The 15,770-nt window shown below is 47.7% G+C and overlaps 1 protein-coding gene across 3 annotated transcripts in view; it reads right to left on the minus strand.

Annotated features, from left to right (window-relative positions):
- Positions 1-15,770, minus strand: part of LOC143035073 (uncharacterized) — a 132,550-nt gene that overhangs the window by 115,654 nt on the left and 1,126 nt on the right. The gene's annotated exons all lie outside the window — the stretch shown is intronic.

The following is a 15,770-nucleotide window of genomic DNA, read 5'->3' on the forward strand; positions in this document are numbered from 1 at the left end:
TTCACCAACACGGCAATCCCTATTAACCTCCTCCTCCTTCCCTCCCTCCCCCCCCACCCTCGCCTTCACCACAGCCACCATCTAAAATCAGATTCCCACCATCTTTAGACCACCAAGCATGTATGGAGGACAAATGCCCACTCCTTTGAGAACAGATGTCGGTTGCATTTGGAGCGGAGATACTCTGGTCACCCATTACAAGGACTTACAGCTCAACACTCCATGGGACCGCCCCCCCCCCCCACTCCACTACTATCCGCCTGCCACCACTCTCCGCCCAACAGACGCACGCACGAACGCACGCCCGTCGCCAGAAAAGGTCAGACAGGAGACATTGAGGCAGAGTTCGGCCCGGGTGGGACTTCGGGGGGAGTCTCACAATGGACACGGAGTACCTGCGTACAATACGCAAACTCCTAGCGTACAGTACACGTACCTCAAAACCACGTAACGCATCCGGGCATTCCAGGGCAAGATCCCCACGACAGCACCCCTCGCCTCTCCTCTCCTCTCTTCGCTTGGCTCCGCCTCGCCAGAAGAGCCCTTAGGAGCGCATACCACTCGTAGGAGAGCTGATGGTCCCTTGCACATACGGGCGGGTGGGAGGGAGTCGAGAGGGGCTGCGAGGTGATAGTGGTTCAAAGGGGGGGGGGAGTTTGGAAGGGTGGTGGGGGTTGAGGGCCCGGGGGGAAGGAAGGAGGACGGCGACGGTGGTGAAGGAAAAGCATGGAAAGGTAAGGCAAAGGTAATGCGAAAGTAAGGGTGGGGGGGGATGAGAAGGGGGAGTCTTAAGAAGAAGACCGGGGGAAAGGAGATAGGGTAGAATGAAAGGTGGAATCTAGTGGAAAGACAATGAGCGAGAGCAATGATGGAAAGTTGTGGAGAGGGAAGAGGAGGCTGACGGTGGGGAGAGGGAAGAGAGCAGGCGGTGGAGAGGTGAGGGGAGGGAAGAAGGGGTGTGATGGGCGGACAAGAGTGGAACGAGAGTTACAGAGGGGCGGGGGAAGTGGAAGAGGACGGGGAGGAGTTGGAATGGGACGGGGAGGAGTTGGAATGGGACGGGGAGGAGGCAAGGAAATGTGGGGGTGGTGTGGAGTAGAAGTGGAAGAGATGGAAAGAGTCGAGGGCTGGTGGAGAGGTGGACGAGTGTGGGGAGGAGATATGTAGGGCGGTGAGGATAGGGGGGAGGGGAAGGGGAGGGTTAGGAGGTTGTGGTGGGCGGCCGCGGCAGAGGTGGGTGGGGGGAGCAAAGGTTGAGGGGTGAGAAGAGGTGTAGGTGGGGGAAGAAGTGGAAGAGAGGGGGAAGAAGTGGAAGAGAGGGGGGGAAAGATGGCGATGGGGGAGCTAAGGATGATAGGTGGGTGGGGAGAGGGGAGATGAAGGAAAGATGGTGAAGTGGGAGGTGGGGGCGAGTAGCTGGGGGGAGAGAAAGGCAGTGAGGTCGGCTGGGGATGGAAGAGAGAGAGAGAGAGAGAGAGAGAGAGAGAGAGAGAGAGAGAGAGAGAGAGAGAGAGAGAGAGAGAGAGAGAGAGAGAGAGAGAGAGAGAGAGAGAGAGAGAGAGAGAGAGAGAGAGAGAGCGAGTGAGAGAGAGAGAGCGAGTGAGAGAGAGAGAGCGAGTGAGAGAGAGAGAGCGAGTGAGAGAGAGAGCGAGTGAGAGAGAGAGAGCGAGTGAGAGAGAGAGAGAGAGAGAGAGAGAGAGAGAGAGCGAGTGAGAGAGAGAGAGCGAGTGAGAGAGAGAGAGCGAGTGAGAGAGAGAGAGAGAGAGAGAGAGCGAGTGAGAGCGAGAGAGAGAAGTAGGAGGAAAACTTGGGTGGGAAAGTACGGACATGCCAACAGTGTGGTATGCAAGGTCAGCCTAGTTAAGATGATTTCTAGGCGCCGTCAAGCGATTTTATTCACCCTGGAGGGAAGGATGAACAACAAAAGGGTTCAACTCGTGCGGGGACGCACTTCATTGATTTAGTTACGGCTGACACCAATATTAACAACGAAAACAACATTATCAAAATTTACATCTGGTATCGGGAATTTCTAGGTCCGAACATTGGCGACTTTCGAACTAAAATTCTTAATGGGATGGTGTTTGGCGCCAAGGAGGAGGAGGAGGAGGAGGAGGAGGAGGAGGAGGAGGAGACTGGGTTCTGGGTGAAGGTGCAAACGGAAAGTGAAGTTTGGTCATATGGTTGACAGGGAGGAGGTGGGGGAGGGGTGAGAAGAGGAGAAAGCGAAAAACAAAGATGAATAAGGTGGAGAAGAGAGAAAACGAAGTGGAGGAGAAAGTGGAAGAGGAGGAAAACGTACAGGAAAACGACGAGGAAACGATGGAGGAAGGCAGAGGTTGGGGGGGGGAGATGGAAAGACCCCCACCCGGCCCTGGGGCAAACACACTAAGACCTACTAACGATGAGTAATGCGGGAAAGAGAATTGAATACACGACGATGCGGGAACAAGGCCAGACCGCCGCAATCGAGAGAGGGAGAGGGAGAGGGAGGGAGAGGGAGAGAGAGCTAGAGAGAGAGAAGAGGACAGTGGGAGGTGAGGGGGTAATCGCAATGTACTAGGCGGCGGGTGGTGGGTGGAAGGGAAACAGCTGTCTGTGCCGACTGGGTGTGGGGGGGGGGATATCCCAGAAGGGCACGTGGCGGGTCAGAAGGAAGCCGAAGCAGCCGAAGACCATACGTCATTAGCCTCGACAGCACCATCACGATACGCTATGAAGACATTTTACTTTCTCTTAGTTGTACAGATTTTTTTCCTAAGCGTTGGGGGAGTTGCGTAGGTCACATCAGGTCCCGACGAGTCGGGTCAGGTCAGGTCGGCTTATCTCCGGGTTAATTTTCACAGGAAATTGGGAAATTGCGTTCTGGCTCGCTACAATACATTGTATACATAGATACTGCTTGCCTCCTTCGTTTAGGCACACACACACACAAGAGAGAGAGAGAGAGAGAGAGAGAGAGTGAGAGTGAGAGAGAGAGAGAGAGAGAGAGAGAGAGAGAGAGAGAGAGAGAGAGAGAGAGAGAGAGAGAGAGAGAGAGAGAGAGAGAGAGAGAGAGAGAGAGAGAGAGAGAGACCCTTCAAACAAACGATATCAACGATGCGTGGCCCATACCACCAGAACTACGAATTCTACAGAAAACGAACGGGAGGCTGGGGCACGCGGGCAGTTGAGGTTGTGGTTGAGCGGGGGGTGAGTACGTGGGGGTAGGGTGGACGGGGAAAGGGGAGATTTGGTTGATGGGTGGAATAAGTGAAAAGGGGTGGGTGGAGAAATATCGAACGGGTCGTTATTTGCACAAGATGTTCCATTAGTACACGGAAAAGGAAACCTGCGTTCAACGGAATAACGACCAAAGAACGGAACAGCGCGAAAGTTAGAAGGTAAAGTGGAAATGAGGTCTGGGTGGGGAGGACATGGGCGAGAAAGCGAAGGGGAGTGGGAGTGCTAAATACGACCCATCGGGGTGGGTCTAGTAGAGAGGCATAGCGGCATACTACAGCCCGTAATGCACAATGGCATTCAACAGCTGAGCTGAGGCAGGGAGTGGGGTGGGGTGGGTGCAACAGAGGGAGGAGGGGGGGGAACTAGGCTGATGGCAGATGGAGTCGACCATTGCGGTTGGCACTGCGGTGCCGTTGGTGCCACCACCGATGGACGGTGAAAGTTGACGGTTTCACTAGAGGCAGCTGGAGGGGGGAGGGAGGGAGAGGAGGTTTGGGGAGATGCTAACTCACACAGCATACATAACGAGCGAGTGGGGGGGGAGACGAGGCCGTGGAGGGAGGGGCGAAGGGGGGTTCTGGGAATTCAGCAAGTGACACCATTCGTCAACCGAAATTAGATCCTATGGGAGACAGACATGCATGAACTAGATGGCTATGGTCACATGGTATGCCAGATGGCCTACCCCATACCACCTGCCCAGCCACCACCAGCTCCAAGACCAGCTGGGCCACGTCCTACGCAGCTGCATGCTTGCAGAGGGCATCGAGATAAAACTAAGCCTAAAATCGAGCCAAGACACTGGCGAGTTTGAGTGAACCGACTTCACATGAAATTAACCCGAAGGAACAAAGCCCAACTCCCCCTCCAGTCTTGATGTTCCTGATAAAGGGAGATACACCCCCCCACACACACACACACCACTCTTACCCTATCATGTCAGTAACCACCCTAGAGCGGGGAAATGGGGGGGGGGGAGAACGCTGAGGAGGGTTACTGCCCTTCGTAATGGCAGTTGGGCCATCGATATGATGTCACGTCGCTGGGGCCACCCATTTGACGTCATGTCGCTGAGGCCACCCGTGTGACGTCAAATCGCAAACCTGTAATGGTAATGTCCGTTGTCAACGCGCGACCCGAGCAGAGGAGAATGCAAGATGCACTAAAGTACCCAAACTGCTTTCACAAGAGGGAGGTAAAGCCAAGTACATTGTAAACATTAATAAAAAATATAACGTCACGACGGCACCAGGAACCTTGCAACTCCTGATGACGTCACAGCTACTCCCGAAGCGAAAATAACTTTTCTTTTCGACCTTCTGTCTATCTGTCGATTTGAAGGAAAACTCAAGTCGACGACTTTTCGACAAGATGAAGCCCAACCCCCACGAAACTACCATCACAAGCCTTCCCAACCAGGATACTAATTAACCACTACGATCTAATTTAGAAAAGATTAAAAAGCAGTAGTAACGTATATTACCGCAATCGCCTCAGCCCAAGCCGCGGGAGCAGTGAAATGGCCCGTTCACAGGACCTGCCCTTCCAATTTACAAATTCCTCCTCGATCTCTAGGTTCCTACAGCCTCCGTTCTACATGCACGTCACACAGCCAGCAGCCTGCGGTCCCAACGGTCATGCTTCGTGCGATTGGAACGTGGAGGCTGAGGCGGTGATAACCACATGGGTGATGATAGTGATGGGGTACAGCTTGTGTGGTAAGGGCGTGTGTGATGATACAGAGAAGTAGTGGGAGGTTTGGGAAGTTGGAAAATTAAGGAGGGAGAAAGAGGGGGAGAGGGTGGTGGTGCTGTGAGAAATACCTGTAATGATGTAGAGAAGTAGCGAGAGGTAGGGTTGATGGGGGGGGGGGACCAAGCAGGTGTTCCCTGCACGTGCGGGTCTCGCGACGATCCAGTCGGGGAGAGGGGGAGAGGGGGTAAGGGGGGTGTAACGAAGAAAGGATGTGGCGGGGCGGGGCGGGGAGCTTGGGCGCTAGAGTCCAGGATGTGGCGAAGTATTCTGTGTATGTGGAACGCGATGTGGTGGTATGCGGTGTTGGGCTTCACATTAAGAGACCTGTCAGCCCAGAGTTCGGCTGTCAGGGGCTCATAGCCACGGGGCTGACATCGGCTAAGGCTGGAATGATGACGGGGGCTGTCCATACCAGACCCCTTTATATAACGGCATGGCTCACTTAATGCTGACAATCGTCAGGCGAATGTATTACGTCACACGTGTGACAAGTAGCGTGTTTGTTTCAGACCCTTCCATCATAACAAAATCGCCATCCGCCTTCCATAACAAAATGTATAACGCGTGACGTGACACTGCCCGCACCCCCGAGTCGTGGTATCAGGGATGATGCACAGTGGGTGTGACGTGCACATCCGTGACGACTCCTAGTACTCTGAAACGAGTTTTATGATCGACGAAGAAGTCGTAAACGATTATATAAGTAAGAGACCCATTACATTTCACTGGAGCAAGAGAACCACCATCACCTTCTACCGGAATAAGAGTCATCATAGGCACCCCTCCTCCAGGGGAGAGGAACCCCTTACTAACTCCTCCAGGGGGATAGGGAGACCATAACACCTTAATCATTCAGGAGAACCCTCCTTCAGGAGACACGCCCGTGGATCGGCACTGCAGCAGGAAGAGCTGCAAGGGCGTAGCAGTCACAAAAGAAACAAAGAACAAAACGCTCGGTGAACAAGCGACGGTAGCAGCGGTAGTGTGGTTGGCTAATTGTCGTGGTGGCGGCGGCGGCGGTGAAGGTGCGGGTGGTGGCGGAGGAGGTGGAGGCGGATAGGGCGGGTGGTGGAGCACCTGTGGGAATGGGAGGCAGCGTCGGTGCTGACGGAAACGGTGGTGCTGGTGGAAGGCGTGGATGGAGATGTATGGAACTGTGTAACCGAAAATTGTTGTTACAGTTACAGGTGAAGGCAACGACGAAGTTCTTTTTCAACGATATCACCGAGGACACAATTTTACCTGTGGGCGTGTGTGTAACAGGAGGGGCATACGTGTGTGTACACAGAACGCCCATCAAACTTACATACGCCCACCTTACCAACAACATCCTCCTCCTCAACAACTCTACTCCGTTTATTCTGTTCTCACAATCGATCACACCCAAGCGAACACGTGGGGGAAGTACACAAACACGAACTCGACAACGCCGAGCCCCGACCACGCCCTTGTACCTGTGTGATGACGTCGGCCGAGTACCTGAGCGATGACGTCATACAACACAGGTAGTGAACTACGCTGAGCCTTTCCCGAGGCCAAGCCTGATGCACACGTAGCAAGACCACAAGACTATCAACTCAAAGTATTACAACAGCACGCCTAGATTCTTTTTAACATAACCGTACAAACGTACCGACATGAAAATAACCGGCGTACATGTACACAAGCATATACACCCAGTGGTGAATATTGTGCAAGAGGGGAGAGAGTGGGGAGAGAAAGGAGAGAGGGAGAGAGGGGGTAGATAGAGGGAGAGAGGAAGAGGTAGGGAGAGGTGGGGGAGGAGTAGTGAACAAGAGACGGTGAAGGAGACACAGGAGTGATCGAAATAAACAAGACAGGGATAGACAAATGGATGAGACAGACAGGTGAGAAGAGTTAGGCAAGAGAGGACAAATATGAAAGAGGGAATGGAAAAACAAGTGGGGGCGGCAGAGATGATGCAAGGTGAGGAAGGCCAGAACAAGAAAGTGTTTGGAAAAGTAAGTGAGAGAGAAAGAGAGAAGATATAGACGGGGGGGAAAGAGGGGAGACAAAGCAGAAGAGAACGGGCAAAGGATGTACTGGATGTGGGGGTGGGAGAGGGTCAGAAATAGCAGGACAGGGGGGTAAGGTGGGAAAGTATGAAGAAGAAAGATGCGACTGGTGAGAAAAGGTGAGAGATAGACGGGATAGGAGAACGAAGTGAAAATTGAATGAAGAGCGAAGGAAAAATACAAGGGAAGTGTATACAAATGTAAAGAAGAGAAGGAGGGGAGATGTGGAAGTAGATAGTGAGAAAGCGAATAAAGACATTGAGGCGCGGAGGGGGGGGTCAAAATGGCAGCGTGGGAACAGTGAACGACAGTGACACAGTGTGACAAAAACACTAATGGGAGAAAGGGCTCATCGCTATCCAAACATAAACGACTGTAAAACAAACAAACAAACAAACACATGAGCAAACAGCCCTGCAGCAGCCCCCTTTCCTGCAGGAGGCACGGCCGGACTCATCACCCCGCTACACCAATCACATCCATCGAACTCCCACTTCGAATGGACCCTCCAGAAGGAGAAAAAAAAAATCGTCGGGGAGGTCCTCCTGTCGAAGTATACGAGAACAAGTCGGTGCCTGGGAGACTCCACTACAGTATCCTTCTCAGAAGACCCCGTCAGGCCCAGTCATCGACTCGAACGAAGGGGGGAGGGGGGAGGGAACACGCAACGGCACACCGCGGAAAGGGTTGCACTCTGTTGCTCTGGCGAGGGCACCAAACCGACAGATCCACAACACAAACATCCAGGACTGGATCAATACCCTCCCGCTCATAACGTCCCTTTATAGCTGAAAACGACGGCGGAGCCGTGACATCCTCCTCTTCCTCCTCCTCGCCCAAAATAGCTACGCCCAATGAGTCTTCCAGGTCTAAAAATGGTGCACGCGCGTACAGGCTTTCCCAAGGAAGTGTATGGGGAAATTCCAAAGCCGACCCATCAAAACAAACGGGGAAATTCATCTCGTACAAAAACAAAACCACACGCACAACACCTAGCCCCTACCCCTACCTCGTCCCGAACGCACATATACCAGTTCTAACTTTTGCTGCCGCCAGGTGATTTTATTCAGTCGAGGGGGGGGATTAGCCACCCCAGAAGGAGGATAAGGTTTCTGGTATCATCCTCTCCAATTTGAGAAACAAGTCTCGATGGAGACTAAAGGGACGCCTACAGATATGGCTGGGGCAAACTGATCGAACCTGTCGGGCGTTGTTGTTTGGAGTGGGGTGGTGTGGGTGGGTGGCTGCATGGAAGTTTGCTCGGAGGAGAGACCGTGAAGGGGATTGGCGTCGGCGTGCGAGGGAAGCAACGCACTCCCTGGCGTATGATGCCCCCAACTGATTATTACTGACTAGATTCCTAGTTGTCTTTCTTCAGGCTAATGCCAGCAGCTTCCGTTCAACTGGAACACACTGTTTAAGCGCGCTCGCGAATCCAGCTTCTACTATTCCATCGGTCAAAGTTAGCTTAATGGACCTGGTCAGAGATGTATCAATTTTTATTCTGGTTAAACGCAGGCATGCACGTGCGTGTGCTCGCGCACACACCGGGCGCATGCGCGCCCTCCCACTGATCCAAACAAGACCACCATCCCGTTATGGCCAGGAAGGCTATCTACTGACCCACGCCAACCCTCTCCCCCAGTCATAAACGCAAATCCACGTTCTCAGTGCACCACAGTGTCATGCTCGTAACGCCCCCAAACCCCCAAGAGAACTGGTTTCTTTTGCGAGCAGGGTGTTATAATGCGACTTGCCACATTGCCAAAAATGCACTTTGTCCAAGTCCCTAGTGCTTGGCGATATTGGAACGATCATAAGGTGACCCACATACACCCCACAAACACACACACACTTTCTACAAATCTCGAAGTAGCGTCGGTAATATATTCATATTTCATCCTCTGTGCCACAGGATAGCCTCACTTCAATACCTCGCCTCACCCTTTCGACAGAACCAATCTTTACGGGGCGCCATTTTGTCACGGACATGCGAGCGACATGACGTCACCCGATAACGCTCAGCAACTTTAAAAATTCTTCACAGAACTGCTGCATATGCTACTTATTACACCCCTCTCCCCTCCTTCATCCTATTATATGCATTCATGTACACTAGATTACTTCAATACCCTGCAAATTTCTGTTCAAGCTGATTCAATGCATCAATGCCACCCCACCACCACTTCAATTGAAAGAAAGCACATCCAAATTTAGTTTTTTTTTTAACCTTTCTCTGTTGAAGAAGACGAGTTAAGCGAGTCAAAAAATACGTTTCATTCAACGAAACATCACTTACAAGCTACCCCAACCCACCAGTTTACATTTCTACATTAATAGGCATGCATTTGCAGGAGGGGTGGAAGTTTAGGCAACGCAGCTCCACTTTTTTCCAGGCTGTCTCCAGATTCTATTTCTATGCATGGGATTCTAAATAATTATTTATTATTAATAATATTATTACTGCACTAAACGTAACAGTAGGAATAGAAAGAATGTAAACACTATTAAGTTACACACCAACATGGGTTTACAAATTAACATAAACAAGAACCTTTATAACGATTAGTCTAGTTGCCAAATGCAATTCAAAAGAAGGAAACCTGCACTCAAACGTTTGAAGACTGAATCGGTAGTGGGGTGCACGCACACCTGAATATCTAACACCACTCAAGCGTTGCACCCAGCAATCACTTCCCCGTCTGTTCTAACGAAAGCCTCCCTCCTCTTTTTCCACCGCCACAACCACCACCCGAAAACTATTCAAAACCACTCTCCTTCTCCCAATCAGCGCTACTTCACAAATTTCTTAACTTCTGAAGTATCGTATTGCCGGTTTGCTGCTCATTACCGTGGCGAGGTATTTATGCTGCTCGACTACCAGGGGCGAGCCGACATCAGCCGAGAGGGAGTACAGTATTGTATGCCAACCCCTCACTCATACTCACACACACTATACAAAGTGCCTCTAGTCTCCATCCGACCCGTGATCAATATTACCCATTTTTCTTCCCATGCTGCGTTCGACTATTCTATAGAAAACATACAAAGCACAACACGAAAAAGTGTTTTTAACCGTGCTCTTCCACTGCACTGCCCGAGACGGTCCTGTCCCGGGTCCCGCACAGACACGTGGGGCTTACTTCGCTACCCAATAAAGACGCCTCCACCCCCACAAGGGACCGTGCCTCGGCCTAGCACTCTAGCTGTTCGTTTCCTTTCCCTTTAGAAAAAAATGTAGCAACACTATTTGCAGTCTTCCAGTCAATTCCCCCAAACGCGAGTAAGTGTACATGTGCGCGTACGTGTCTGCGCGTGTTTGTGTGCGTGCGCCAGCAAAGGAGGGCGAGCTAAGTTATGCACAGGCCTCCATCTGCACGGTGCTTTGTGGGCTGCCCAGCCCAACCGCCACCGCCGCCAGCACACCTCAGCACAGCCCTACTGCATCTTACCATCACCTTTAATGTACTTTCACCTCCCGATCCCGAGCTGTTCAACACCAGGGTTCAATAAACTACCGCCCTTGCACCCCCGCACTCTGAAACACGTCAGATCAAATGTCACCAACAACGACAGGAACATGGCGGGCTAGATTTAACCCAAAACGGGGTGAGGCAAGGGCAGAACCCACTAATATCAGTACACGAACTGGTAACCTTTCAAATAATACGCATGTACCACGCACCGTTATCCGCTTTGTGACCCGATAATAAATTGAATATAAATCTAGAAAGCAACAGGTCACCAATAAAAGGGTCTGAAGTCTACAATCATCAATCTAATACCAAAATCTTCGCAAGAACATAAGAATGAAGGAGACTGCAAGAGACCATAAGGCCTATACTAGGAAGTTTCATGTCCATTACCACCTGTCATCCCCATCCATAAAATTGTCTGACAGTTTCTTAAAACAACTGATAGTTTCAGCACTCACTACATGGTTACTAAGTCTATTCCATTCGCTGACCACCCTATTAGCAAACCAATTCTTGCCTATTTCCTTTTTAAATCTAAATTTGTCCAGTTTAAATCCATTACTGCGAGTCCTGCCCTGTTGTCTTAATATGATGACCAAGATCCAAATTAAAATTTATATACACAAAATAGTACACGCAACTTTACTGAAGGTACAAAAAAAAAAAAAAAAAAAAAAAAACTCATCCATACCCTGAAACTAAGATACAGTAATTGACTGAAGACCATAAACATAGGTGTTGTCCTCTACGGATGAAATTTACACAAATCAAAGACCATGGAGAATTGGATGGAGAAACGCAACAACACGACACCTACAGTTCATTCCCACACTAGCATTTACACTTTCGAAATGTTCACTTTTTGAACATAACTGCCTATCTCCCTTGCATTTATCAATCAATACTTCTCTTCCAGTTTCCCTATGAAACCCTCCCCAGGTAAACACTTAACCTCATACAAATAAATCTAATCAAATCTTTATGGGTGTCTTGATCTATCCCTCCCATACTTATCATACTGTTCTTGCCTACATTCATTCCTACATCCCCTAAAGGTTGTCACTCGGTTACATCACCTGAACAATGGAAAAGCCATTCCTGTTTTCCCTACAAAAATTCCCATTAATACTACATTGTCCCCACACCAAATCATCTCTAATGGTTAAGATTTAATCTAAATTCTCAATTTTTTCCAAACAATGCTGGCTGAAGAAAGATCCACCAATTCCTTATTGCTTTGATCTCTCTTCCATAAGACTTGAACCCAACTAGCCTGAGTAACAAGTTCAGCACCTCAGCACCTAAATCACTCAGTGAAGAAAGTGTCTTGCTGTGGAATAGTAGAATGTGATCTGTGTCTTGTGTGGTAGTTGCATCTTGAACAATTCTTGTCTGTTGCCAGGCCGATCACGTGCCGGGACTAATATTATCCCTTACTCTTATTACATATATTAATCATTCTTGACCTGTTCCTCCATATCTCCCCAACCATAGACCAAACATTGGTAATTTCCACAAGGCAGTCCTGTAATGTTACATCAGAATAATTTTAATCTTTAAAACCCACCAACACCCTCATCCCCATTTGGAGGAACACCTCCAAGGGACTGGCACAAATTTCCTACCAACTTTGTCTACCTTTACTCCACTTTATGCAAACGGAGAGCACACAATTGGTGACCGATTCCCCCTCTTATGCAAATAGCTGCAATATACGAGCAGACTTGTACATCTACACCACAAGTACCAGTGGCTCTCCCCAAAAACCTAAAGAAAGTCCTGAGAACTGTTGCTTGCTACTGAGAGTCTAAGCAACAAGTATTAGGGCAAGTTATCCCAGTTGGAGAAAAGAAGCACACTTTCAAACAGAATCATACCAATTCAACCATATGATGACTGAAAAAGGGAGTTTCCATCATGGGAGATAAAGCATCACTAGTCTTGAAATTTTACCAATATGGCTAAGCAAAACAGGTCTGCCACCACAGCATATTCCCATAACTCCCAAACAAACAGTATATCAATGTACATTTTAAGAGACACACATACCTGCATGGTGGTGCACAAATACAAAATCACCAGTACAGTATGTTCAGTACTATTTTTAGTGGCCATCATGGGGATTGACCCCACTGCCATGCCAGGGTCATCTCCAACATTAAAATGTAACACAATGCAGTTCCTTACATCACTCATTCTTTCCATGTGTCCAAACCATCCCAATAATTTTTCATCAGCCCTATTTGCCATCTCCTTTTCCACTCCCACTCTCCTCCACATCTTTTCACTCTATCCAACCCAGTAATCCCAACCATAATTCTCAGAGGTGGCAGGGAGTGAACTTGTGGGGATGACCAAGGATGAGACAGATGGTTGGGGCGAAGGAGACATTGAGCAAGAGGGGAATGTCTGTTGACCAAGGAGGGGAGAAGGCAGGAGAAAGCGATGAGTGGAGAGTGACTGTGTATAGATGATACTATCATGCAAGGAAGGGAAGGGTGGAGGATGCAGGAATTATGTGTGAATGATATTTTGATGCAGCCAGAAGGTATTTCTCCCCATCCTCTCTTTTTTCTGCATACGGGGGGGTCAGATTAATCAAAGAAGTCTTGCTGTGGATGTACTGTGTCTTGCTATACATTGCTTCTGACCCAGGGCAGTGGGCAGGATACAGGGATGACCCTTCATCCACGAGGAGCTAAGATGAGAGGGAGGAAAGGGTAGATGGGAGTGGAATGGGTGGAAGTACGTACGTGCCTTTGACTTGGCTACCTCCCTTATAAGGGGGGAAAAGTTCTTGGAATATAGAGACAATGAAGTACCTACCCTTTGGCACAACTTGTGGTCTTGGTCATCATACTTGGGCATTTTCTGTCCATCACCAAACAGTAGTTTTGTGGCTTATTTATTCTATGTGTATCCCTCTCTTTCTTTCTGTGTTCACTATGTATATATGCATGCATATATGTATGTATGCAACCCAATAACATCCTTTTCACTAACCCTTTTTTCCAGCTCGTTACAAAAAAAAAAAATAATAATAATAATAATAATACCATTTCTACATACTTTTCTTTTACACATCTTGTAATCTGGATAATGACATTTACACGAAAGAAAAGCTAATTCCTAATGGTCCCGAGTCCTCCTTATTTTAGGATTAAACCCACTACCAAACTAGCACAACCCCACAATACAGCAGAGAAAAGGAACATAACATCTTAAAAATAGTTGTTGGCTACACTGCATTCAACCCAAGTATGTCTGTGCTGTATTAGTCCAATCTTTTAGGCTCAAACACCTATGCAATGTAATGTCTGCCACTAGATTATTTTGTTCCTCTGACCTCTTATGATTTACTGCTGTAATCAAATTTATCTTTTCATGTTCTAAATCCAGTTCCTTCTCAAAACACCCCATATACCTGCTTTCTGTCTCTACTTCATTCTCTTCAATTTCTCCTTACCTACCTTTCCAGTCTTATATGAACTCAATATAACTGCCCCTTGGTCCACTTCTCCCACAACCACCTTCCTACACTAAGTGCCTTAAATAGCAGTTCTCTACCCACACATACTTCAACAACATCCTTCACCACTGGCCCTAAATCTTACATCCTGTCTAGGACAATAGTGATTATTCACAACAATGTCTTCATTATTCTCTCCAAATGAACCCTAGCACCATTATTGGCCCTGTATTTTCCACTCACTCACCCACTTCCCACACTGTCTTAAATTTCCAAGTGTATGACCTTGTTAATTCTTCTCTGCTTACTCATTTCCACGACTACCCTTCCTTCATTACACTACCCTCTCGTCTACAGGTTTCATCTACACTGCTTCCTCTGCCATACCCATCACCATTTCCACATTTTCTTTTTCTCTGGATCCCCATATAGAATTTGAATGAATAAATTTATGCAGTAATACTCAGGGACTCAAGTGACACCCTCACAGACCAGCCATGCAAAATTCTCTGTCCTACATCATTTGCCAGCCAATCTATTCACCATATATTGAACACTTCCATATGACACTTTATCCTAAAACCCCTTCCTCCTTCTTGCCCCAACCATTTTCACAACTTGGCCTCCTTCATTCACCTTCCCAAGTACCAGTCTTTGTCACCCACTACCCTTGTTCATAATCTACAGCAATGTGGACACCACTCCTTATTAACATTCCTAAAAGACTATGATGAAAAATCATCAAAATGCAATGTCATTGCATGGAAAGTGCTAATTTAAAACATGTGAAAAAATATTAGCAGATGTACCTTAAACGAAGACATGTGAGAATACTTTTCACAAATGATAGATACACATGCATGTATACCTACACAGGAACACTTAAGGACACAAGAGGTCATCACATACAAAGAGAACCAGATCAGAATTTAGTCCTTCTCTGCAAAGGGTTTCTTGGGGAATAGTGCAAAACTAGTTCAATCCTGGGCTGATCCATAGGTCACCTTGATTAGATCTTGTTTGTATTGTCCAAGATAAGCAAGCATTGACCACTACAATAAATTCAGTGTGTTGCTAATAACTGCACCTGGGGGCACAAGACATTTGTTTCCTTGCCTATTCTGTGTTGGTATTGTTTTAGTGCTGGCTGATCAGATATACTGTAAATAAGGCAATTATTTTGTACATCTAAGGAGGGTTTTGTCTAGGTTTCTCATTTGCCAGGTATTTGGTTTTGTATTGTATTAGCTTGTGTGTTTCAGGTTTCTGTAGTGGGATTGTGGAAATACAGAAGCTTATGATGGACATATGAACAAAATGCTATGGGTTGAGGCTTCTAGCTACATACAATGAGTTGGACTGTGTAATGTAATTAATGTATGTGTGTGTGTGTGTGTGATTAGCCTTAAATCAATATTACAATTAACCAAACCAACAATTCAATCATGTCATTTGCAGAATTCAACACCTACTCCCAGAAACAAATTTAAAATTAAATAACCTCTGCATCCTATTCTAGAGGCCCTGTATATTTAAAGTGAATTTGTGCTTTAAAAGTATATTACTATATACTAGCTACCTATCACATTAAACTTACACATGTCAAACTATTAATCTTATCTATGGTATGTTCCATGCACATCTAGTGTAAATGTTTGTTATTATACAGGCTGTACTTAATGAAGACCAAAAATATTCCATTGCCCTTTAAAAATTATTAACTACGTCTGCCACTTCAAATAACCACGAATGGAATAGTTAGTGGTTATAAAATAAACCACTACTCAGCACATCATTTGAAACGTAGAC

Source organism: Oratosquilla oratoria, chromosome 1 (assembly GCF_046742065.1).
Source record: "Oratosquilla oratoria isolate Oo_2021 chromosome 1, ASM4674206v1, whole genome shotgun sequence".
Taxonomy (NCBI): domain Eukaryota; kingdom Metazoa; phylum Arthropoda; class Malacostraca; order Stomatopoda; family Squillidae; genus Oratosquilla; species Oratosquilla oratoria.